A 24,131-nucleotide genomic window follows, 5' to 3' on the forward strand; every position below is an offset into this window, starting at 1 on the left:
CTAAATAGTATGTGTTCACTGTAAAACTTGTAAGCAGATCTCTGCATACATGACTGGGGTCTCTTGCTGCCCGCATAGCACAACTGCAGCACTTTCACAGTGTATGCCTCTTCCTAGAATCACAGATTTTTAGAGTTGGAAGGGAACCCAAGAGTCATCTTGTTCAACCCCCTGCAATGCAGGATACGTTTGCCCAATGTGGGGCAAGAACCAATGATCCTGAGATTAAGAGTCTCATGCTCTACCCACTGAGCTAGAAACAGATGCAGTAGTATGACTGCACTGGAAAAGGATACTTTGTACTGTACAGCTAATTTTCCCAATATGCAGTGACTAAGAGGGACCCAGTGAAAATGAAATCAGGCTAAATCTGCGGAGATTCCCTCTTCTGTTATAACTAATAGTGGTTTCCTTGATTTTATCGGGCCACCCCAGCAGTGAGTAACCGTGTCACCCTCTGGGGAAGGCTCGGTGTGGTTTGTTGTGGTCATACAACTGATTGTGAAATGTAGTGGGTCTTTGTTCATGGAGTTTTCTTGGCAGGGATACTGGAGTGGCTTGCCAGTTCCTGCTCCAGGTGGATCACGTTTAGTCAAAACTCTCCACTATGACCTGTCCATCTTGGGTGGCCCTGCACAGCATAGCTCATAGTTTCTCTGAGTTATTCAAGCCCCTTCACCATGACAAGGCAGTGATCTATGAAGGAGATGTATGTATGTAGTGATGTATTGAAGTGAGAGCTGGACCATCAAGAAAGCTGATCGCCGAAGAATTGATGCTTTTGAATTATGGTGCTGGAGGAGACGCCTGAGAGTCCCATGGACTGCAAGAAGATCAAACCTATCCATTCTTAAGGAAATCAACCCTGGGTGCTCACTGGAAGGACAGATCCTGAAGCTGAGGCTCCAATACTTTGGCCACCTCATGAGAAGAGAAGACTCCCTGGAAAAGATCCTGACGTTGGGAAAGATTGAGGGCACAAGGAGAAGGGAACGACAGAGGACGAGATGGTTGGACAGTGTTCTTGAAGCTACCAACATGAGTTTGACCAAACTGCACGAGGCAGTGGAAGACAGGAGTGCCTGGTGTGCTCTGGTCCATGGGGTCACGAAGAGTTGGACACGACTAAACGACTAAACAACAACAACAATGTAGTGGGTAGAGAAAGTGACAGGGAGGGCTGCATTCAAATAATTGCTCTACTATGAAGGTCACTGGTTAGCTGTGTGGCAGCCACTGTCTCTCAACCTGTGCATGGCACAGGATAAAGTGGGAGTAACCCCATATATTCTACACTGAGTGACTTTGAGGAAGGTACATAACATACAAATGCAGTTCATCTATCCAATGCCACTCTAAAAGGAACAGCCAGGTAACTGCAAAATAAAATCATGATGTGATAGGATGGTAGGTTTTATGAATCCCCTTCAATCTAAATGATAATCAGGTAGTGTGATCTTTTTGAATACAGTGGTACCTTGGGTTAAGTACTTAATTCATTCCAGAGGTCCGTTCTTAACCTGAAACTGTTCTTAACCTGAAGCACCACTTTAGCTAATGGGGCCTCCTGCTGCCGCCGCGCCGCCAGAGCACGATTTCTGTTCTCAGCCTGAAGCAAAGTTCTTAACCCGAGGTACTATTTCTGAGTGGAGTCTGTAACCTGAAGCGTATGTAACCTGAGGTACCACTGTACAGCCATGCATTAGCCCTTTTGAAAACATTCCTTTAATCCAACAGAGAAAGGTAAAGATGCATTGTTAGGAGAGCAGGGCCAAGCAGGTTCAAATAAGAAAGTAAGCACAAATAGATGGCAGTAAAATGATGCAACCATTTGGTTGATAGTGTTCAAGGGGAGGGGAGATCTCCTCTCACATCACTCAAGGCAAGCCATACTAGTTTAAAAATGAGAGGAAGAGAAAGAGAGAAAGAGAGAAAGAGAGAGAGAGAGAGAGAGAGAGAGAGAGAGAGAGAGAGAGAGAATGCATTATATTCCAACTAATGACCTTGATCTGTGAGTAATAACTATAGGCCATTGAATGGTTTATGTCCTATCTCAGAGGTCAGCCTAAGAAATTTCAGTGGTCCACTCTGCCCTTCGTATTTCTGATTGTGTGAACAAGCCTTACAGCATTTTAAACTCTCAAGAGGTGCAGCAGCTCTTTTTCAAAGCAATAGCGTCAAAATGGCTTTGAAATAGAAAATTTGCACATCTGTTGGGAGATGATACCCAGATGCAAATTCTGAACTTCAGCCAAGAAAAAAAACACCATACAAAGAAGAGCCATAGTCTTTAGTGCTCTGGAAGTGTGCAGAGTTTTAGTTCTGGGTTCACAGATGTCATCATCATTGTTTGGGTTGTTTTAATCATTTGCAGGAAGAAAATGGATATCACCCCAGTCACCCAGCTTATACACCACTGCACTATACATAATAATGCTTGTTTAACTCATTAGAGCAGGGATGGGATGGGGAAGCTGCAGCTCTCCAGATGTTCTCAAACTCCAGTTCCCACCATCCATGAACATTGACCATAGTAGCTGGGACTGCTGGAATTGGAGCTCAACAATATTTGGAGAGGTGCTTGCTTTGGCAGCACATATACTAAAACTGGAATGATACAGAGAAGATTAGCATGGCCCTTGTGTAAGGATGACACGCAAATTCATGAGGCGTTCCATTTTTAAAAAATAAATAAATATTTGGAGAGCTACAGATTCAACACCCCTTATTTAGGGAGTGTTCAGAAGTCTTCAGCGATTCTCATAACAGGGATGTGGGACCTCAGACCCAGGGGCCAAATGTGCACCCAGAGTTCTCTATGTGGCCCTCAGGATTCTACCATGTCCCACCCCCTCACTGGCCCACAAGGGAATCTGACCATCTGGCTGAAAAATTCCCCCACCCATCCCTGCCTTAACATTAGATTGAACATTAGGAAAAACCTACTGATAGTTAGAGCATCTTGACAATGGAAGCAATTACCAGAGGGAGGGAAGGGGTGTTCTTCTAGTGAAGGCTGGATAGCTATCTGTTGAGGATGCCCTGGCTCTGGATTTCCTGCATAAATCAGGAGGTTGGACTAGATGGCCCTACACGACCCATTCCAACAATATGATTCTGCCCCTATTAGGAGTTGCTGGTATTAACCCTGCAGCACATATTTGGGGGGGGGCAGGGAGAGAGAGTGGATTGTCTAGAAGGCTGCCTTGGAAGCAGGGACTTCCTGGTTCATGTCACAATTCCATGCATGTCTATCCAAAAGTAAGTTCCAGCTAAGTGTACCCAGGATTGCTGCCTCAAGGAGCAATCTTCCTTACATCATGCACATTTGGAAAAGGACAGAGCTCAGTGGGCAGAGCATCTGCTTAGCATTCAGAAGGTCTTGGGTTCAACTCCTGGAATCTCCAAGTGGGACTGGGGGAGAACTGTGCCTGAAACCCCAGAGAGCTGCTGACAGTCTGTGTGGACAGTACTGACCCCGATGGACCAGTGGCCTGAGCCAGTGGAAGGCAGATTCTTCTGTTTGTATGTAGATGGTGTGTAGCTGCCTCTCTGCCAGCCTCCATCAGCAAAGAGGAGCACCTCCATCTGGCAGCAGTGGCTCTGTAATGGTAGAGGCGCCACCTTCACCGAGATATTCTGGTAACAGGATATTCTGGGGCAGGGGGCTAGTGTGTTTGGACCCAAAGACCACGGATCCCTTCAACAGTCTAATCCTTGAACGCTCAGCTACACCTTCAACCTGTAACTGGCATAGCAAAAGGAAAGGGGGGGGAGTGGAAAACCCACCTTACACAACACACACACAAACTGTGTTTCATTCTAATTTCATTCTAATGCATATAGATTCATCACAGATAATAACACACTGATAGATAAGAACATTTTAAAAGCTTGCCAGATCAGATGGTGAACATCCATCTAGTTCCGCATTCCCTTTCCAGACCAACCAAATAACTCTGGAAGCTCACAAGGAGGGCATGAAGGTGGTGCCCATTCTCTGATGTGTATTTCAGCATCACGTATTCAAAGATGTATATTGTCTGTATCCACTGAGGTTCTGTCTAGGTATCATGGCCAATGGCAATTGATACCCACCCTCTATGAACAAGTCTCACCTTCCTTTAAGGCAGGGATTGGGAACCTGTTGGCTGTGGCTCCTATCAGCCCTGACCACTGGCCATGCTGGCTGTGGCTGATGAGGGCTAGGGTCCAACAACATCAGGAGGGCCACAGGTTCCACACCGCTGACCCAAATCATACCTTAAGGACACCTAGCTAACATCATGAAAATTGAAGGTTTCCAAGGCAGCTCAGAAATATTGACCCCCAAACACAAGTTTTCCCAAAGAAATTCCTGTTTCTGTAGTTTAACCTCTTAGTCAACCCCCCCCCCCCCCGCCGCCCATATCTTAACAGACAAGGGAAAACAATTGCATTCTCTCCCACTACCTTATTTCTGAGATCATTTCCCCACTTTTCTCTAGGCCAGATGTTGTTGAGCCAGGCTCCTTAGAAGCTTATCCAAACTTCATCAATGAGAAGTTCAAAACTAATGACAACCGGATAACTTGTACACCACACTGATCCTTCCATGTAGAACAAAATTATAGGGAAATGTCAGGCAGATATGGTGGCCATCTTTGCATTGCCAAAAGGGAGGACATGAATTTGCACAAATTTTGCATTTACTAATATGTGGGGTGTATAGTGTGTGTGTGTGTGTGTGTGTGTGTGTGTGTGCTCCAAACTGCAAGCCAGAATCTTTTTCAAGATACAGTGATTCTATGGCGGACATGCAGAGGTTTCACATGGAGACAATCGTGTGTAGCAGCAGTTCTATGATGACAAGGATTTAGGCTCAAAAAATGCATTTCTTCCTTGGAGCAAACTTCATTGAAAACAATGAGACTTATATCTGGGTAGACAATTATAGTACTGTACAGTATTGCTAGTTTTTAAAATGACTGATCTCAGTTATGCTCACCCTAATCACTGAGCTTCTCCATAGTTCTGATTGTAAACTCTGAGATAAAGACTTGTCTCCTGCTTAGCTCACCACACATACAGATAATACTCTTGCTATTTAATCAACAGTAGCAATAACACAATCATCTCTGCACTGACTTCCTTGGGAGACACTCATAATCTGATTTGAGGAGCATGGTTGACCCTATCCTGAACCATACTCTGTCAGCCTTTCCCACCATACCACCATCCATAATCCATCAGCCCCAGTCATCATGGCCAAGAGTCAGGAACTACAGTTAAAAACATAGCAGTCATCTCACTTGAGGACCACAAGTTCCCTAATAGTAAACCCCTTGCTTCTGTTGTCAATAAGCACAATGCTAGATCTCACTGAGTCTCTCACTCCATAAGGAACATTGTGTACACCCAGGATTATTGTGCATCTGTAAACAATCCTCAGTTGTACCTTTACACTTAAAACACATTTACGAATGGTGGGTGAAGAGCTTCTGTGCGTGAAGCACAAATTTAGCAGGTGAAATATTTTCATCTCACTGCATATCCACTGCTGGGGAAACCTTTCCTTGTTGATCCCCTGACTGCTTGGCTGTTAATAATGTTTATGTACTACAGTCAGTGCCATCAATGGCACCCAAAGTAGCTAACAGATAATAAGGAATAAAAACCAACAGCACTTAAAAACAAAAGCACAGTCATATAAAACCTGCAAATTGGGCAGTCACATAATCAACCAGTCCCTAAGAACACAGCAATAAAAAAAAATGCCTTCCCAAACACAAAAGGTCTAAACTTGTTGTCCTAAGGAGAGCCTTACACAAGCCTCACTGGGGATAGTATACCAGGGTGTGGGTGCAACTGCAGAAAATGTCCTGCCCTGTTGGACAGGCTGTAGAACAAACCTGTCTAATTATTGGAATGCTGAACAAGGACTCACCTTTGGATCTTAATAAGCAGTACAGCATGCTCTCAAATACACCAGTGCCTTGAATTGGGCCTGAAAGCTAATGAGTGCAGCTAGGCTAAAACTGAGCATTTCCAGGGCATGCTTTGAAAGAAGATGAGACTACCACCTCATATTTCCAGGGCATGCTCTGAAAGAACATGAGACTACCACCTCACCGAAGATAAGAAGCTGTGCACCTAATGACTGCCTGAATGGGATGGGTATGAGTTTGTGCTTACAGATCTTCCCATTATGCAGTAGGCTGGGGTGAGTAGTGAAATTGGGAGAGTCTTGGGAACAGATGGGAGCAAAGAAGCACATAAGCAGCACGTGGGATGTGCAGAAAGGGGAGATTAGCGAAACCAAAGAATAAAGAGCTGTTACCACATGTGTGTCCATCATTTGATGATTAAAAACACCCAATGATAACTGCGTGTCAGAAATGGGGTCTCACATATATAATGCCACAGAACTTTCACATCAACTTAGATAAAATGCTTTTCAACGAAGTCACTTCATACATTCTATTGCTGGTCATCAAACTTCCAGTATTTATTTTTTTGTAAAGAACTCATACATGACATTGTATGATATGAACCATGCCAGAGTCGAATGCATGGAGGCAAGGGATGGGAGAAGAAAGAGGAATGTTTTGATACTAAATAAATATATAGTAGATTATTCTGCTAAGTACCCTCCCCTGCCACCGTTTGTTAAAGCTTAACTTCCTGCTTTCTTCCTTTGTAATAGTTCAGACACTTTATGAATGACCCTAGTGTATACACATAGTAAACCTGATCAAATGGCCCTTTAAATAAATGTTTCCATCGTTAACAGAAGCCTGACAGACAGAAATTTACCAGATGAAGCTTTTCCTGGCATGGAGACACAAGTAGTGAGGGCAATAAATCACCTGTTTAATTTCTGGTTTTCGGTGTTGGGCTGTTAAAGGCACAAGTGCTGGGCTAACCGGTAACCATAACCATCAGCCAAAATTCTTATGGCACATTAGCCAAAGCACCTTCTCCCATCCTCTAGAAATAGATTAAAACCAAACTCTGCATGGTAACATACATAGAGCTTTGAGGAAAACTTTATCAGAAGTTGAATGAGCCACATGGTCACTGAAAGCTGCATTTCCCTCACACCACCAGGCATGCATGTCATGTCCTGATCTTGAGATGGCTTCTGTTAGGAGGATTGGCTTTATAAAGTTTTAAGACCTGCCTGCAGTTAATTTTATCACTTGATCTATACTGCAATAATTTTTGTATTGCAATTGCATTTTTATTGTTTATTTTGTATTTCAATGTACTCTTGCCTAGAGAACTTTGGTTATGTAGCAGCACAGAAGCATCAAGAGAGTCCCTTCACTGACAGGACTATGGTGGCTGAATCATAGGTGATAATATCCTGTTCTCTGTGAGTCTGTTACAAGTAAATGAGGGTTATATAGTACACCAATATCAGGGACACATTATGCCTCTGAATACTAGTGCTCTCATGTCCTGCTTATAGCCCTCCCAAAGACATCTAGTAGGCTACTAGGAGACAGGATGCTAGAACATACCATGCATTTAAAGTACATTCTCCCACCCCCAAATCCTGAGAACTACAGTTTGTCCCTCAGAGCTCCAATTCCAAGTAACCTTAACTAACTACAGTTCCCAGTATTCCAGGGTGCTTAAAATGTATTGTGTGTACATTGTCCAAATGGGCCTTTGGTTTGTTCTAGCAGGGCTCTTCTTATCGTCCATCTCAGGTGTCTCGGCATGACAACCTTGGGACATGAGAAGGGGAAGGGAAGCATTTCTTTCCCCTTTCCCCGGGGATCCATAGTTCTGAGAGACATGTTTGGAGCACTAGCCAACAATTCTGAGTGACCTCATCAAATTACAATTCCAAGAAATGTTGTGGGGAAGCCATGTCAAATGTTAAAATCACATAAACCCAGATCAGATAAACCCTACATTTCTGTAGTGTAGATTCAGCTGGAGTGAGGGATGTGTTTCCTTTCCTTTGGAGGAAGGAAAAACATTATGCACATCCTCTGAGAAACGTACATGTTTATTACTTAAAATATCCATGCGTTACTGAGTTGGGTCCTGCCTGGGGAGCCCGAGATAAGGACTTTTTGTACCCACATTTTTTTCCTCCCATCTGATTACTAGGACATGCTCTATGACAACACTTTGTAACCACCGGCTGGACTCTGTCCAGGCTTCCTTTTCACGTGTGAGTGTCCCATAATAATAAGCAGCCAGGCTGCAGGGTCAATCCATAATGAAGAGTTTCCATTGGTGAAAACTGAATCGTTTAGGGGAGCAATGGAGAAAAGGGCGGCGCGGTGAGAGGAGAGAAGCGGCTCCACTAGCCAGTGACCTCCGAGTGCCCTCACTTAACGAATTCAGATAGACAAAGCCACAGACGTGTGTGTGTGTGTGTGTGTGTGTGTGTGTGTGTGGCTGCAGTACAACTGACCTGAAGGATAACATTTAAGGAGACTGACCGGAGCTTTTACTAGTGACAGCTCAGCAGCCCAAACTAAAGAGAAAGAATGAAGTCTTGCTAAAATTTGGAGCGAAGGAAGGAACTGTTTTGAATGCATGCCTCAAAGAAAGGTTGCAGCACTGTTAAGTGTCGTCTTGTGCTGCCCTTGCTCCAAGGCGTCGTTCATTCCCAACCTTTGTCCTACCACAAATCGGCAGGCCTTAGTAATCAAAACCCTATTCCGCAATGCTCAGGGGTGGAGAATGAACACAAAAGGACAGCAAGTAGAGGCGCCATTTAAGGAAAGTGATGATCGTCCTTCCCGGCGCCCCCCTCTACTCTGACCCGTAATTCAGGCCACGTATGATTATTCTTGAAAAACACATTCCCCACCCCCACCCCTCACTCCACGAAGAGGTAGCCATGTTAGCCTGCTGCGGCACCTTGCATCCGATAGCATAGATCGTGCACTCTAACCCACGAAAGCTTTCCCATGATAAATTTGCTAGTCCTGTAAGTTGCTTCAAGACTCGTCGTTGTGTTAACCTATATTTTCTCCCGTAGGAAAAATAAGCCTCTGTGTGTGTGTGTGTGTGTGTGTGTGTGAGAAAGAGAGAGAGGGGGGGGAGGGAGGGAGAGACCACCTTTATCCAACACTTATGTTCTATTTTTTATGACCTATAGTTAAAACAATGAAGTGACTCAAATGACAACGGCTCCTAATACCTCTTTGTGAACACATATGGTTGTATCGCAGCATTCATGCTCCTTCGTCTTGGATGCATCCAAGAGCCGTTGGTCCTTCCTGGGTCCTGTCCCCATCCGCCCTACTCTAAAATCGCATCCCTGGTAGAAAGGACAGGGGCTTCCAATGAAGGGCAAGCCTTTGCTGGTGTTATTGATGCCCCAAATGTAGATACAATCAATCAAAGAGCTCCACTGAAGTACATCGTGCTGTTTGGAGGAGGGGTGGCTCCTAGCGCCTTCCCCGTCCTTCCCTGCCTACACAGGCTTGCGAGATTCTGACGAAAGAAAATTGTGGCCTCTCCAGACGAGAATTCATCAGTCTGGAACGTAGCCCTCAGGTGAAACTCGTCTGCCAGCTCCACCAACCACCTCCCCCTTTTTCTTTCCTTAAAAAAGCTTTTGGCTTTGGGGTTCCTTCCGGAGGTTAGTGGGTGGAGCTCAGCCTCAACCTACTGAGAACATGGGAGTTCCGAAGACGTTTAAGCAAGGATTTCTTTCCTCCAACACCCCAACCGGAGAAGTTCAGAAGCTCAAAGTTATCAGCCATGGATTTTCAGCGTGGAGGAGTACAAAAATAAATAAATCCAAGGCTAATATTAACATCCATATTTGTGAGGGAGTGCAGTTGGCTACTGACCAATGAAAGATGGACGCTCTGCACTTGCTCAGGCTCCAGGGCTGAGAGGCATATTCGTATGCTCCAGGGCTGAGGCCGGGCAATCCGGAAAACAGCAGCAATGCTATAGGTAGAAGATCACAGTATTTTCTGTACAGTCCACTTTCTAAATATATCTAGAATAATCATTGTCTGTCTCTGTCCCTTACAGCGCAATCCTGTCTTCCAGGTAAATGCATATAGCTTAGTGTGTAGCACGGCTTGCAATGAATTTACTCCTATTTGAGTGAAACTAGAACTTCAGCCCCCTGATCTTTAATAACGTATGCATTATTTTATGGTATAGGGTTGGCTGGACTTCAGAGACGGCTTCTCTTTCGCCCCCTCCCCACTCCTCAGAACAGTTTGTGGGTTATCTTTTTGCAGTTATTTGAGCTTTCTGGGTGCTTTGGTAACTCACGTCCCTTTTCTTGTTGGCATCTGATATAGTGAAAGACTTGCAAGTTTATGGATCTCAGAGTGGAGTGGGGAAAGGATAAACTAAATAAAGAATTCAGGCCAGGTTATCTGTAAAAATAAGGAATGTTAAGTTAACGTTGCTAACATCCTGTTCTATGTTGAATAAAGGAGAAAAATTGACAGAGAACGCCATTTTTTAGTCAATATTACAATCTATTGTGAAATCAAGGTCGGGTGCCAGACATCAGTGTGGTCTCCGCCTGTCTCCACACAACCTCCGCCCCTCTTTTCTTCTTTTTCTAGCATCCCTCAAGTCTTTAACAGGGTGAGGGAAGGAGGTGGAGTAATCTGCACTTTCCTGGCCAAAGCAAATTTTTACAGTTGTAGTCATTGCAGCGTGGAGATCTGCAATCTATCTCAACACACACAGACCTCCTATCACTTTTGAAAATTCTTAGAAAGCATGGGCTGGTGCTTTGGTTACAATAGAGTCCAGGGTTTGACAGATCCTTTTCGACTTTGTACCACTTTTCAATGAATCGCCGGTTGGTTTTAAACGCATTTGACACCCCCCCCCAAGAAGTCGTGGGATTAAAGGTAGACAACCCCTAACAAGGGAAATCGCTGTCTAAAAAAAGAAGCGGGATCTTGTTCTTCGGTGAGATAGTTGTGCGTGACACAACTGAAGCTCTACTCGGGGAGACTTGGGTTCAAATCCTCGCACAGCCACAAAATTTACAAGACTCGTCCTTTTCGAAAGCTTATTGAGTGAGCTTGTCGAAATAGAAAAATTCCTTCCTGTAGCACCTTAAAGACCAACTAAGTTAGTTCTTGGTATAAGCTTTCGTGCAGCCTAACCTACCTGATTAGATTGGTATGAGGATCAAAGGGGCCGACCATATACTTTGCCTTAAGCTGTGCAATTGATTAAACTAAAACTCAAAGTGAAGACTTGCCCAAGGCCACTCCAAAGAGCTTCCTACCCCACCAGAAATCTGAAGCTACTTTATAACCCCAACCCCCTTGAGCTAACTCACAGCTCATCGGCTGACGAAACTGCAGCATCAATAGGATACCCGCGTGAGTGAAGGAGCCACAACATATCAAACACTGCAGACAGAACTTTCAGTGGAGTCAGTCAACTGCTCCTAATTCGGAGTGGTGGTCCATGTGTATGATAGCGAAGTAGGCCTTTTGGGGCTGCCCCAAACTGACCCTCTCTTGTTACCACACTCGTCCCAAATCCCAGCTGGACGCCACTTGCCCTTGGCGTGACCCTGCCCAGAAATCGATATGGTGTCTCAGTCCAATGGAGTTGCTTAATTCATAAGAGAAGGCAAATAATTTAGTGGACAGAATAAGGGTTTTAAAAGAGTTCAGCAGTGCTAGATGACCGGTGGTCCATGTGACTAGTTCAGTATTGACCAGACCTCGATTTCAACCCAGATCTGTTCGATCAGGAGCACAAGCAGTGATATTTGGTCCAGAATCCTTAACTGAAGAGAAAACCCGATTCCCCACCCAATCCGCTTAACATGCACCTTATCCGCAACATTATTACGAGGTTTTTCACATGACAATCACTCAATGGGCGGTAAGTATTGTATGGTGAAACTATCGTTACAATATTTGCATAGTCTAATACAAAGGTTGCCTGATGGTGTGGGTGGGTGTGTTTATACATACAGATTACATATATTTAGATAGGCCTCAAGACATTATTAATTTCTGCTATCCGTCGACCGATGTATTAATTTGAACAAAGTCGCATAGAGTTACATTGCAGATTTAAACCATTTTCAAACCTCTTTAAAGTTAATTCCTCAAACTAAGGGGTCATTAGAAACGATGCTATTTGGAGAAGTTCATAGCACCTGCAGCAGTGCAGTTCCTGGGAATCTTTGGGAGGTATCTTTGGTAAATGACTTTCAGATTGTTAACATTTGTTATGTAGATCCTCCAATGAATGCTAAGGGATGGATGCGTTGGCCTCGACCGCGCATTTACCTGGAAGTAAGTATCCGGGCTGTCAACTAAAGTGAGCTCCGAGTGTGCTCATGCTTCAGAACTGAGACTGGATCCCGCAAAGCACGTTTAAATCCCAGCCTCTTCCCGGTACCTTTTGTATCTTATGATACGACCAAAGAGGTGCTACTCAAAGCACTGCAAAGCAAGCCTACATCCTATTCAGCTCAGTGACACTTAAGAACATCCATAGGCTCTGGACGCAAGGATCCTGAAGGCACCATGTGCTATTGATTTGAATGACATGCCTTTCCACTTACTGGAGGATGTGTGCAAATCCCATTAATTTCAACGGTACATAAACTTTCCACGGGTCTGGATTGCTCGCATTGCCAATAAAACAACACTGGTTAGGTGTGCCTCATACACACTCACCTTCCCATCCAAATCTCCAAACTGTGCCGATTTAATTTATTCTAGGCAAGCTAACCGATCTTCCTATCTCAGGTTCTTCCAAACGCTAGGAGGCAAGTCCCCCAGAAATGTGTAGGGCTTACTCCGGCGTAAACGTGCGAGGAATCCGGGTATTCTACTTGAAAGGCCAGCAAAATGACTGTCGTGGAATACCGACTGCCATCGGAATAATAAAGCGATGGGTTTGTTGGTCTGTTTCCCCAGCCTTCAGCATTTGATGATCACCTCTGACTCTGTTCTGCGACCATATGCTAACGTGCAGTCTTGAGTTTTTCGAGGTAAGGACTGCATCAGCATCCTACATGCAGGCGGCATAATTCAGGGGGCATGAATTTGAGGGTAGGGGCCAAGGTTTCCTTGGGGCACTAAGGGAATTTAACTGAAATGAATAGTTATTTCTCTTGGCTTTTATCGCTGCCCATCTTTATAGCTTGCTGGCCAAAACGTTGGGACCGAGTGGGAGAGGAGGACCGCTCTCAAACTCCTGCAGAGGGAATCACCTTTCACCAAAGCAGCGAAAACTGTAAAGTCAACTCGGAGATTGCTCACGAAGGGCTCGTATTTTTTCCTTTCCTTTCCTTTTTTTTTTTTTTAAGGACTCTCTGGCAGGTCGTCACAGAGAATCGCTGCCGGCTAATATCTGCAGCGAGTAACCAGCCAGAGACAGAAGAGAGGAAGACCGAAGACAGATAAGTCCAAAAAAGACTAAAGATGAAGCAATAGCAAAAGCGGGGGGCGGAGAGAAACTGGAAGGGTTTTTTTAAAAAACAAAAAAACAGGGCGAAGGACGGGTGTTCTCCCCATTTGGTGCGGGGAGAGTCTTCTTACAACGGCTGTGCCTAAAACCAGGCCGGATCCAGCTGCAAAGGTGTCTCCAGGTCAGCAGCACCCTCCTCCCGCCCCCTCTCTCTGCCCCCTTGGCTAGAAGTATGTGGGGCTCATCCGGACAAAAGGGTCAGGGAGTCGAAGAAGGATGAATGGCTTTTGAAAGATCCAGGCGGAACACGGACAAGCTGTTTCGTAACAAACGTCAGACGTGGCTGCTTGACCCGCAGAGACTAATGGGATTTTAGGAATGAAGAAGGAGCATTTCAGGAATGCCCACCCCCCTTGTATCTCCTTGTTTCCCCCAGTCGGTCTGATCTGATAACACCCACTCTGTGTCTGTGTGGGAGGTAGTATCTTTAATGTAACAAGTTAGATTGTGGACGTGTGGTCTTCCCCGGCTTCACTGTTTAGAAGGAAGAAGAGTTGTTTCCCTCCCTCTCTTTCTCTCTTTTTCTCTTCACCCAAAAAAGTCCCATGCCATCTATCTATCATCTATCTATCTATCTATCTATCTATCTCTCTATCTCGATCGACCGATCTAAAAAGATATAGATAGACGCAGGCGCGCACATAGCATAGCAATCGCACTCGCACAGGAAGGAAGAAGCATGTACAGGCCATGCGATCGCAGGCCCTGGAGCTGTGCTTGATTCAGCACACCACGCGGAGGGGAAGGGGGGCGAGTGCCTCTCTTCCCAAACATCTGCAGCCAGACATTTGATTTTTAGAGCTCGACTCTGCCAGACGTTCCCGAGGAGTCTTGCAAGGAATTCCCTCTCCGTAACAAACGCGGGCCAAGCCAAACCTCCACGGAACGTCACGCGATCCTTGCAAAACGTGGCCCAGTAAGTTTTCATAGGCACATCCTCCTGATGTCCATGAGAACTTTTTGGGAAGAGGTGGCTAGAGGGGTGAAACTCCAGCCCACTGGATCCAAAGGCACTCGTGCCCAACTGGTACTCAGGACCACTGGGGTTGAATGGCACACAGGGAATGGGTTTGAACCTGGAACCCCTGGACACGGGAGAAAGTTAGTTCCAATGGCATTGGCTTCCTAGCAGTATTTATTTTTAAGTGAGGGGTTAAGGAGCAACTCTAGCCCATCCACACTGCAGAATTTTTGCCCTGGATTTTCTTCAAGTATGAATTGTTCTTTGCAGTCCTAGATCCAAGCAGAAGGGAAAAGATAATTGGATAGCTCAGTTGGTTAGAGCGTAGTGCTGATAACACCAAAGTAGCTGGTCCTATCCCCCTATAGGACATCTGCATTGCAGGGGTTGAGCCAGATTATCCTTTCCAACTCCATGATTCTGTGACATGTGGAGGGGAGACCCACGCCTTTGTGAAAGGGCCTTAAGGCTAGTTCACACAACCTATCACACATCATAGGACTGGTTCACTCAAAGTCTGAAACATCTGGTGTTGCCTCCTGTGTGTGAATGGCCACTATAGATATCACACGCCAAACAGAACTTTCCCCATTCTCCCCAGGCTACCTTAAACACAATACTTTTCAATAGTCAGTTCACACTTTCACTTACCATGTATCAGAAATGCATGCTAATCAAATGTTGATATAGTAGTACATGTAGGAACCGCTTACATCTAAGAAAGTATGCCTCGGATTGTGGTGACAAGTGGTATCTATGGTTGTGATACCAGCTAGCAGTAACACACAGGCACAACAGAAAATGCATGTTTGTGCCCTGCAGGCCTCTCTCAGGTAGACATACCTACTAGTACACCTGTTTGCTACCAGGTTAGGTTTAAGGTTTTAATATAGCGTATAAGATCCTAAGCAGTTGGAGACCAGGTTAGCAATGCAGATCTTCCCAGTTACGGAAATCATCATCAAAGGCCTTCCAGGTTGTGGCTCAGCCTGCAGATGGCCATCTGGCAACAACCAGCAAGAAGGCCTGTTCTGCATGGCATCCAAACTCTGGGATGGCCTCTCTCCAGAACTAAGGCAGCCACCAACATTGATACTCTCTAAAATCTCCTTGTTGGCCTGGCTGTGGTCATTTCTTTGCTAAGCAGCTGTAGAATGCCAGGTATTCTTCCTGACTGACTGGGCTTGATGTAAATTGTATAGGTATAGGTACACGGACATTGCCTTTTATGATACTACTGTACACCTCCTTGAAATGCTGGCCTAACAGGTGATATATGCATATTTTAATAAATGAACAAATCAATCCAATCCTTAAAATTCAAAAGGAAGGAAGAATCACAAACAAGTTAGGGCTCTAATCATGTACAAATTAGCTGCAGCTCCCAATTTATTTTCATTTAGCAGGTTTATGCCCTCAAATATACACCTAGACGGTAGACACACAGGCATAAATGACCTTCAGTGGAGATGCACACACACATATACAAATAGGCATCTGTACATTGAGGCACAGACACTCTGGCACAATTGCATCATGTCATACAAACATATCTATACCCTTTTGAGTTTGGGCACCTATGCTATGTAGTCAGCAGTACCCACACAAATAGACCATGCTCCTCCAGCAATACTGAGCACACGGATTGATACATTTAAGCCGAAATTATTGGATCGATTTTTAAAAAATAATAAAAGTTTCCGTGGATCCAGGCCAGGTACGCTAGATTTGTGGTGAAAAGTACTGTAAAAATGGCGCGCACATACACAGGAGTGGAGACCTCTCACTTTTATCCTCTTCCCAGAGGTGGGTGGAAATAGTTTATGTGAAAAATATAGAGGAGGGTCCATTTTAAAATAATAACAGTAACTTAGAATATCTACTATCTCAATCAGGAAATAAGCTCAGGCAGGAAAAATTAGGCATTGAGAGAGTTTCACTCCCGCATTGACATCAAGCAACTTAAAATGCTTAAGTCAAGGAGGATCGTGTCCTGAGAAGACCCTAACATAACGTCTGAAGAAACCCCAAATACACACGGCCTGATCCATCACGCTAAAAGTGCGGAATCCTGTCCTAAACACCGTAGAATCTCATAGGTTTCAATGCCATCTAATAACCATCTTTCAGCCTCGTGTAAGTCAAGGGCCATGATCCTGCTCCTGCTCCATTCCAAGCAGGGAGAAGGGCTACCTCAGTGCTAACCAAACCGAGTGGAACAACTGCCTGCTTAGAAGCAAATCCCACCAAGTTTAATGGGGCTTACTCCCAGGTAAAGCTGGTGTAGGAGTCTAGCCTAAGCCTCGCTGGAAAGTAAAGGGGCGGGTTTTCCACAATACTCTGCTTCAAGATCCGGATGCACGCATACCCGGTAGTAAGTTCTCTGGAAATAAATGGGGTTACTTTCCAGGAAACGTGTTAAGAGGACTGAGGAGCAGAATGTCTGAAATCCGAGTTTGGGCTGGGAAACATCTATTATCCACGCTGAGGAGCGAATGCATGCAGCCATGGATACCGACAGGTAAACATACATAGACACACACCCGGCCCCACACAAATAAAACAAACCTCTCGTGATTTATCTCCCCTTGAGCTATCCTGATGCGGATCCCGAGATTATTATTTTTCTACCCATTTTAGGAAGAAGTTGTCTCGTGCCCAGCAAGATGGTTTCCAGATAGAAGAGAACTGCTTACGTTTCAGAAACGCGCCTCTGTGCTTTTTGCCCTCGGAGAATAAACATTCCCACCACCACCACCACCCGAGAACGACCGTATTTCTTCGGGTGTGGTTGGAGAATATCTAGTGGAAGGAACCAACAAGGCGCTTTCTTAATAACAAGCCTGGAAAAGAGGGGTGGGGGTGGGAAGCTAAGGAGAGAGAACCGTGACCTTCTCCAGCGTTCCTCGGTCTGGTCCAATATAAATATATAGGGCAGGAGACTCTTCAGACCGATTTGCGTTCAATGATCGTGCTGTTCAATATGTTTATATATTGCTTTCTACGTATTCTTTGCTAAGGTTTAAAGCCCTGGCCGTGATGCAACCTTTTTGTCGGTCCCGGAAATGTGGTGCGGCGGCGAGTAGATATTGTGTGTTTTCTGCAAGCGGCGCGATCCACAATCCAGCTAAGCCGCAACATGAGGATTTTAATCAGTCAAACATTAATTACTCCTTGCCCCCCATTCACAGAAACCCCAAACCCCTCAAGCTTTGCGTTGGGTTGAGGTCTACAATCCGGTTTAAAGAGGAAGCCAGAAGCCAGACTTTAGGCTTTACTGAATTGTGGATCTTTGTGTCAAAAACTTTTATATCTATCTACCTATCTATCATCTATCCATACATACGCATGGCCTTGTTCCTAACATTAAGAGCCGCGATTAAACACCTTTTAAGTTTTATAGGGTCTCAGCGGGAGAAATCGATCCACTTGCCCTTTCTCCTCTTGAAATCACAGAGCTTTAAAAGCGAGTAAGACGGCAACTCCTGTGCCCACTTACCCGGGAGTAAGCCTCTCTGAGTTCAGGGGGGCTTACTTCTGAGTAGGCATACACAGGATTGCTCTGCAAGGTACAATTGTTTGAAGGTGGAGTCCAACTGAAGTCGACGGGACTTCCTTCAGAGTAGAAGTTCCTAGTATCGGCCCCTATTTCTGTCAGGGATCGTTCCCCTATCTCCCCCCCCCCCCTTAGTAGTTAACGTCCCATTGAGGTTTATCAAAAGTACAAAACTTCCATAACTTTGCCCCTCCGATTTCACAGAGCAACTTTTTCTTAGGAATAAGTCTCGCTTGGAATCGCAACCTCACTTCGCATCTTCTGCGTCTGCTGCCGGAGCGTCCCTTTTAAATTCACACGCAACCTTCCCGTCCACCCAACACCCCCTCCCCAATTATTCTGGAAATAAACACTGCCAGCCATTAAAGACGTGTACAAACCAAGACTCCTTTTCATCCCCAGGATCTGAACCGCTTAGCACATTTCATTCTGCTCCCCTCCGAGATAGCGCCTGCTCCACGCAGAGCCAGGGGCTAATCCAGGCACCTCCATACCCAGAGATCGCTTTCAAGAGACAGGAGGAAGATATACGGTCGCTCGCAAAGGCCCTTGCAAAGAGAGCTGTTAACTTGGCACTTTAAAAAAAAAAAGAAAAGCTGCTGAATAAATTTTATACAACTTTGAAGGCAGCTTTTGGATCTGTTCCCTTTGGAAGTTTTTACACAGAGGCAAATTCCCAAACGCAAAGCTTTAGAAAATGTAATGAAACCAAATGGAAACAAAATGCAATTGCAATCACAACTTGTGGCGGGGCGGGGGGGGGGGGTGGAGAGAGAATTGCCTGAAAACTGCAATTTCTTAAACTGGGGAGACAAGTTGGCGATGACTATCCATAGCAGGCAGACAGATTACCATGTGTATTTTGAAGGGATCCAACCTAAATAACACACACACACACATTTCATGCGCTGCAGAAGACCCACAGAATGACCTGGCTGTTCCCTTGCAGTCTGACTCATGGCTGTTCGATGTACTTCAATAGGATTTAGGACTGAAGCCTTTAAAGACGACGCTATAGCTATCTAGTAAGCCGAATGCAACCTTAAGGGAGACCAAGGACTTGCAGAACAGCCTGAGAGGAGACTTAGACTTTCATACCCATTTTAAATAATGTCACGTTTCTCATTACAAACCATTCAGAATGGTGGATTGGTATACCCTGCCCCAAACTTCCTTGGAGGTAAGTTCCAAGGGATGCAGAGCCGGAGCCGATCCATGGTTACTCGGAAGTAAGACCCGCTGAGTTCAATGAGGCTGGACTTACTCCCAGGTTAAGGTGTCTAGGTTTGTAGGCTTGTTTCTGCTAAGATGTTTTGAACGTAGTCTGAGGATGCAGTCAGCCATGTCTTAAATAAAATGCGAGGGATCTAGAAAGCCCAAATCTACTATAAATTAAATGGAATTGCAATCTTCCACACTCTTGCATGGCAGTAAGCCTGATCCGATAAAGGGGCATTTGTTGTATGCTAGAGCAGATGTTGGGAGAATTGCAACATCCACGCTCTCCTGTATCTAAGATTCAGGGTGCAATGTCCCAATCCCAAGACCCGCCAGCTGAACAGCCTTGGAGGCGTTACGTCCTCCACATTTTATTCCCAAGCAGGTCCTGCTTGCTGTCAGCGGAATCAACTTTGAGGTGTACGCGGGTATTACTCTCAAGTAGAAGCAAGTGCAACCTGATCCTATCCCTGTTTACTCAGAAGAAAACCCTATCGTTCCCCTCCAATGTGACCAGTGCCCCGTCCCTCAATATTATTAGTAGTAAGTCCCAATGACTTTAGTGAAAGTAGCTTTTATATAAAAGGTTCAAGAACCAACTGTCCAGTGACTCTGTTATTACCATGCCATGTGATAGTTTTTGTTAGCTGCAGATAGAACTACTAATTAATTAAAGTAGGTCTTTCCCTTCCTTCTATTTTTTAAAATACCTATCTATCTACAATATTACATACATACATACATACACAAATACACAAGCATTCTCAGTAATCTCAAAAGAAGGGAGGATTTCCAGGCATCCCTCCATCACGACAGACCCTGGCTAAAAGTTCTGCTTCCAGACTTTAGAGTTCTTGCCAAACAAGTAAATTAACCTGCTGCTCCAAACAATCACCCCGAGATGATGTCGCTGCCCAACAACAAGACGCGCGTTCCCTCGTCAACCGACTCTTTGTTCTGCTGTCCAAATTCGGGGTCGTGACCTAGCTTTGAGCAGAAAAGGCAAACTCGCGAGTAAACATTTTAGGAGGGCTTCTTTAAATATTTATTAGAGGTGCCGTTCGGGAGGATTCGAGGAGGAAGTCAGGCTCGGAAGCGACTCCCCTCTAGCTCCTTGGTAGGGCCAGAGCACAATCCGCGGGATCGGATGCCTGCTGTGTCCTTCTGGGCGGATGATAACGCCAGTGTTGGCTGGGTTTGGATGGGTGGATGAAAGGTGGTGGTGGAGGAGGTGTCTTTCTTTATGGGCACATTTTATAAGCATGTTAAGCAAAGGGCCATAGATGGACGGATAGACAGACAAATAGGCAGATCTGACTATATACGGTGGTTATAAATCCTTGCTCATTTTTCGAAGGCATGCATAAAGCGAAATGATTCCAACGTTTGGAAACATAAATATTCTGTTTTACTTCAGTTGCAGACATGCACATTCTACGCATACAATAATATATATATATATCTTTATGTATATCATGCACAAACGCTTGCACACACATATAGCAGACGACCGTGTATGTGGAGCGGCTAATAAATCCAGATTGTACATTCAGAGCGAGAGAGAAGAAGGAAAGAGTCTACAAAAAGTTGTGCTGGGCCCGAATGCTTCCAGTCTTCCGGTTCAAGTGTGTAAAAACTGTTGAAATAATTCTTTGTGACGATGCATCTTAAAGCCTAAACATTATGCTACCTTATGGAACCTAAAGGCTGCCTTATTGTTATATGGAAGAGAAAAAACTGTCGTTTTTAGGGGCGCCCCTAGTTTGTTTGGGGCACGACACCCTCTAGCATTCGGAAATAGGCCGCGGGCGGAGGGGCTAATGGAGGCCAGGAAACGCTCTGTGGGTCGGGTGGTGTCAGTAGCGGCATCCCCACGTAGGTAAGAAACACCGGAGGACACTGGAAAGAGGGGGGGGGGGATATTTGCCTTGCCCATGGTTTGGGAGAACTTGGAATCAATGCACTCTTCACTAGTATAATATTTGGCTCTGGCAGGCTAAGAAGCCTTTAATCTAAAATTCTATTAATCGCCCTTTTCTTATCTCCTCTATTTACAAAACTCTCTTGGCGAGGCTTGTTTCAAAGGTTAACTGCGGTTGTTTTCAGCAATGCCTTTTGTCTTCAGTCACTTCGCGTCTCTCCCAAGTCAATGTGAGCCTGGCAGGGGACCACCAAAGCCCGATCAAGCATTCACAGGATACTCTGCCTTTACGATTGGTCCCATCATGGTGAAGGAGGGCGCGCAAGGATCCTAAACTCAGAAGAAGTAGGTCTGCTTCGGGATCGGTCGGCTAATATGCAGAAAAAACTCGCCATAAATGGGATTGTGAAGGGTGAACAGAAGAAATGCCATCCCGCAACCGAATCAGACATATAGGGTTCAATCAAAGCTCAGAATTCTAGCTTCTCTAGCACCGGCGACCAGCCGGGTAACTCTGGGTACTTGGTTATAATAAGCAAGGTGTAAAAGAGATGGCATCTTCCTATGAAGGAGAAGTGCTGGCTGGTAGGATTTGGCAGGAGGCACCAGAATAAATGTCCATACTAAGCTGTCATCACAACACTGGCATTTCATGAAATGCCAGTGTTGTGATATTGTGTGTGTGCGCACACACGCACGCATCCCCAAATAAAAAGGAGCACATTCATAAAAGAATGTGCTACTGTTCTTAAAATGGGGGGGGGGGATCTAAATTCAAAATAATAATTATATTGGGGTCTCTCTCTCTCCTTCTTCTGAGTTGTCTCCCTCTCAGAAGAATTCTTCATCTGGTGCTAACAAGTAAAGGCAATGGTTTGGTTTATGAAGGCCTGCAAATGTGGGATGGGATAGAAAAGAACCCATACAAGTTGCATTAACTTGTGGTTTTTTCCTCTGCTCATCCCCACCCCTTTAGTATCTTATTGTTTCTGGGAGGAGAGGGATAGGAAATTCGGACATTTCATGATTTTACAGGTTTATAAGGTTTATGGACAGGGTCAAGAGTGTGGATAGAGACTTAATTGTTTTCCTTCTCTCATAATATTGGAACCCAGGAAAAGTGGACTTGTGTCACTTCAGGACAATCAAAAGGACATAATATGTAACTCAGGCCTCCGTAAAATGGGGGAAGCCCCACTAGATTAGGTGGGTTTTTTAAAAAATGGATACATTCATGGGGAGGGTATTCCTCAATAGCTATTGGTCACAATGTAGCTAATGTGGAAACTCCATGAACAGGAGCAGTATATCTCTGAATACAATATACCAGTAACATAGGAAGCTGCCTTATACCATCAGACCATCAATACTGTTCATACAAGTGGGCAGTGGCTTCCTTGGGGTATTCACACAGTGGGCTTTCTCAGCCCTATCTAGAGGTGCTAGGGATTGAACCTGTAGACTTCCAACTGCAAAGAATGCGCACTACCACTCAGCTATAGTCCTACACCAAATATCCTTCACAAACGTAATTTTCACATTTCCCAGGGGCATCTGAATGGCCTCTGGATTAGATGCATTATGGTTCAGCCCTGTTAGGCAACTCTTGGGTTCTGAATGTTCTATTGTTTGAACCATTGGATCTCTAGATCAGGGATGGGCAAAGGGTAGAGATTTGTCTGATTTGCAGGGTAGCTAAGTGTGGCTTTCTAATTCTCAATATTTTAATAGTAGCAGCAACAAAATGACTTTGGCTACCTAAATTAGGTTGAAGAAAGGAGCAGGCCTTTGTGTGTCAAGACTATGATCTTAGTTGAATTCTGAAGCTGAAAACCAATTTCTAGACTCAGAATGTGTTCAGAGGCACACCTGTTCTTTAATCCCATGTGTATTTTGCACATGGCTCTGCTAGGTAGATCTTGGAGATCAAGTTCAGAAAAGGCCAAGTAGATCTTAGGAACCTACGTATGCCCACTGCTGCTCTAGACAACTTTGGTCTTGTGAGGCACTCACATGAGGCAAGTACACAAAACTGGGATAGCCATAAACTGTGTTTCTCCATTACCCTGCCTAATAGTGCCAACAATAGTGCCAACAATGTGTGTGTGTGTTATCTGCATCTGATGCACTAGGCTCTTTCAAGGTGTATGTGTCTCATTATATAGCCCTATGCACACTGTAGCGACCTATATAAGCACCGTATTATATATTGTTCCATTGCTTTTGAAGATATAGCATTCAATTAGTGGGCGCAATCCACACCAATCAAGGCGAGTTTTCCCATTGACTTCAAGGGGATGTATTTGGTCCTGCTCATTTTTAAAAGAATGATAAATACTACTATGCAAATGTATATTTTGGCATTTAAGCTGCAAGTTTTCCTTCCTTCCTTCTTAAAGGGTGAAAGCAGGGGAATCCAGAATAACAAGATGGAAGGTAAATTGAAAAGGAACTTCACTATGCTGAGAAAAAAGTGAAGCATATATAAGCAAACACACAAAAAATATATATACTGAAAGATTGTGTGTGTGTCTGTGTGTGTGTGTGTGTGTGTGAGAGAGAGAGAGAGAGAGAGAGAGAGAGAGAGAGAGAGAATGCTTCCTTTTGCGTGTCTGTATTGGATCTCCTAAATAAATATCATGCTTTGTTTTCTGAAGCCTCATTCTTGCATAAATCCTCAGAGCTAATACATATGCTTTTCCACAAAGGAAACCAAGCAGCATCAACATTTGGCTCTTGGTTGTTGTTAAGTACGCTTTTTTAACATATAGAAAAAGGAAAAAAGAAAACAAAGAAAGTGGCCTTTGCCAGAAATTGCTGATGCCATTAACAGAAGGGTGGTTGGCTGTTTGCAAGGAAATACTAGTCTTTCACTAAAGTCCCAAAATGTTTGGTTTGGTACCTTGCCCATCAAAATAAATCAAGGCGACAGATTAGGAAGTACATAAAACTATATCTCTGGATAATGATATACGAGACCACAATAAATATAAGTTACATGTTGGAGCTGCTGGCAGTTATGGTTAGAAACC

The 24,131-nt window shown here is 44.6% G+C and overlaps 2 protein-coding genes across 8 annotated transcripts in view; both read right to left on the reverse strand.

Moving 5' to 3' along the window:
• The window catches only part of LOC308471025 (homeobox protein Hox-D3-like), a 148,676-nt gene that overhangs the window by 70,769 nt on the left and 53,776 nt on the right, over positions 1-24,131 (reverse strand). The window contains exon 1 of one of the 7 annotated variants that reach the window (XM_080994899.1): positions 18,341-18,599. The exons of 4 other annotated variants lie outside the window; for them this stretch is intronic. The gene's annotated coding sequence lies outside the window, so the exon portion shown is untranslated. Of the gene's footprint in view, positions 1-16,972; positions 17,577-18,340; positions 18,600-24,131 lie in introns of those variants that run through there. 2 more of the 7 variants (XM_080994898.1, XM_080994895.1) reach the window with 2 other exon arrangements.
• The window catches only part of HOXC5 (homeobox C5), a 62,121-nt gene that overhangs the window by 2,531 nt on the left and 35,459 nt on the right, over positions 1-24,131 (reverse strand). The window lies entirely within an intron of this gene.

This window comes from Podarcis pityusensis (genome assembly GCF_964106645.2).
Source record: "Podarcis pityusensis genome assembly, chromosome: 2".
NCBI lineage: Eukaryota > Metazoa > Chordata > Lepidosauria > Squamata > Lacertidae > Podarcis > Podarcis pityusensis.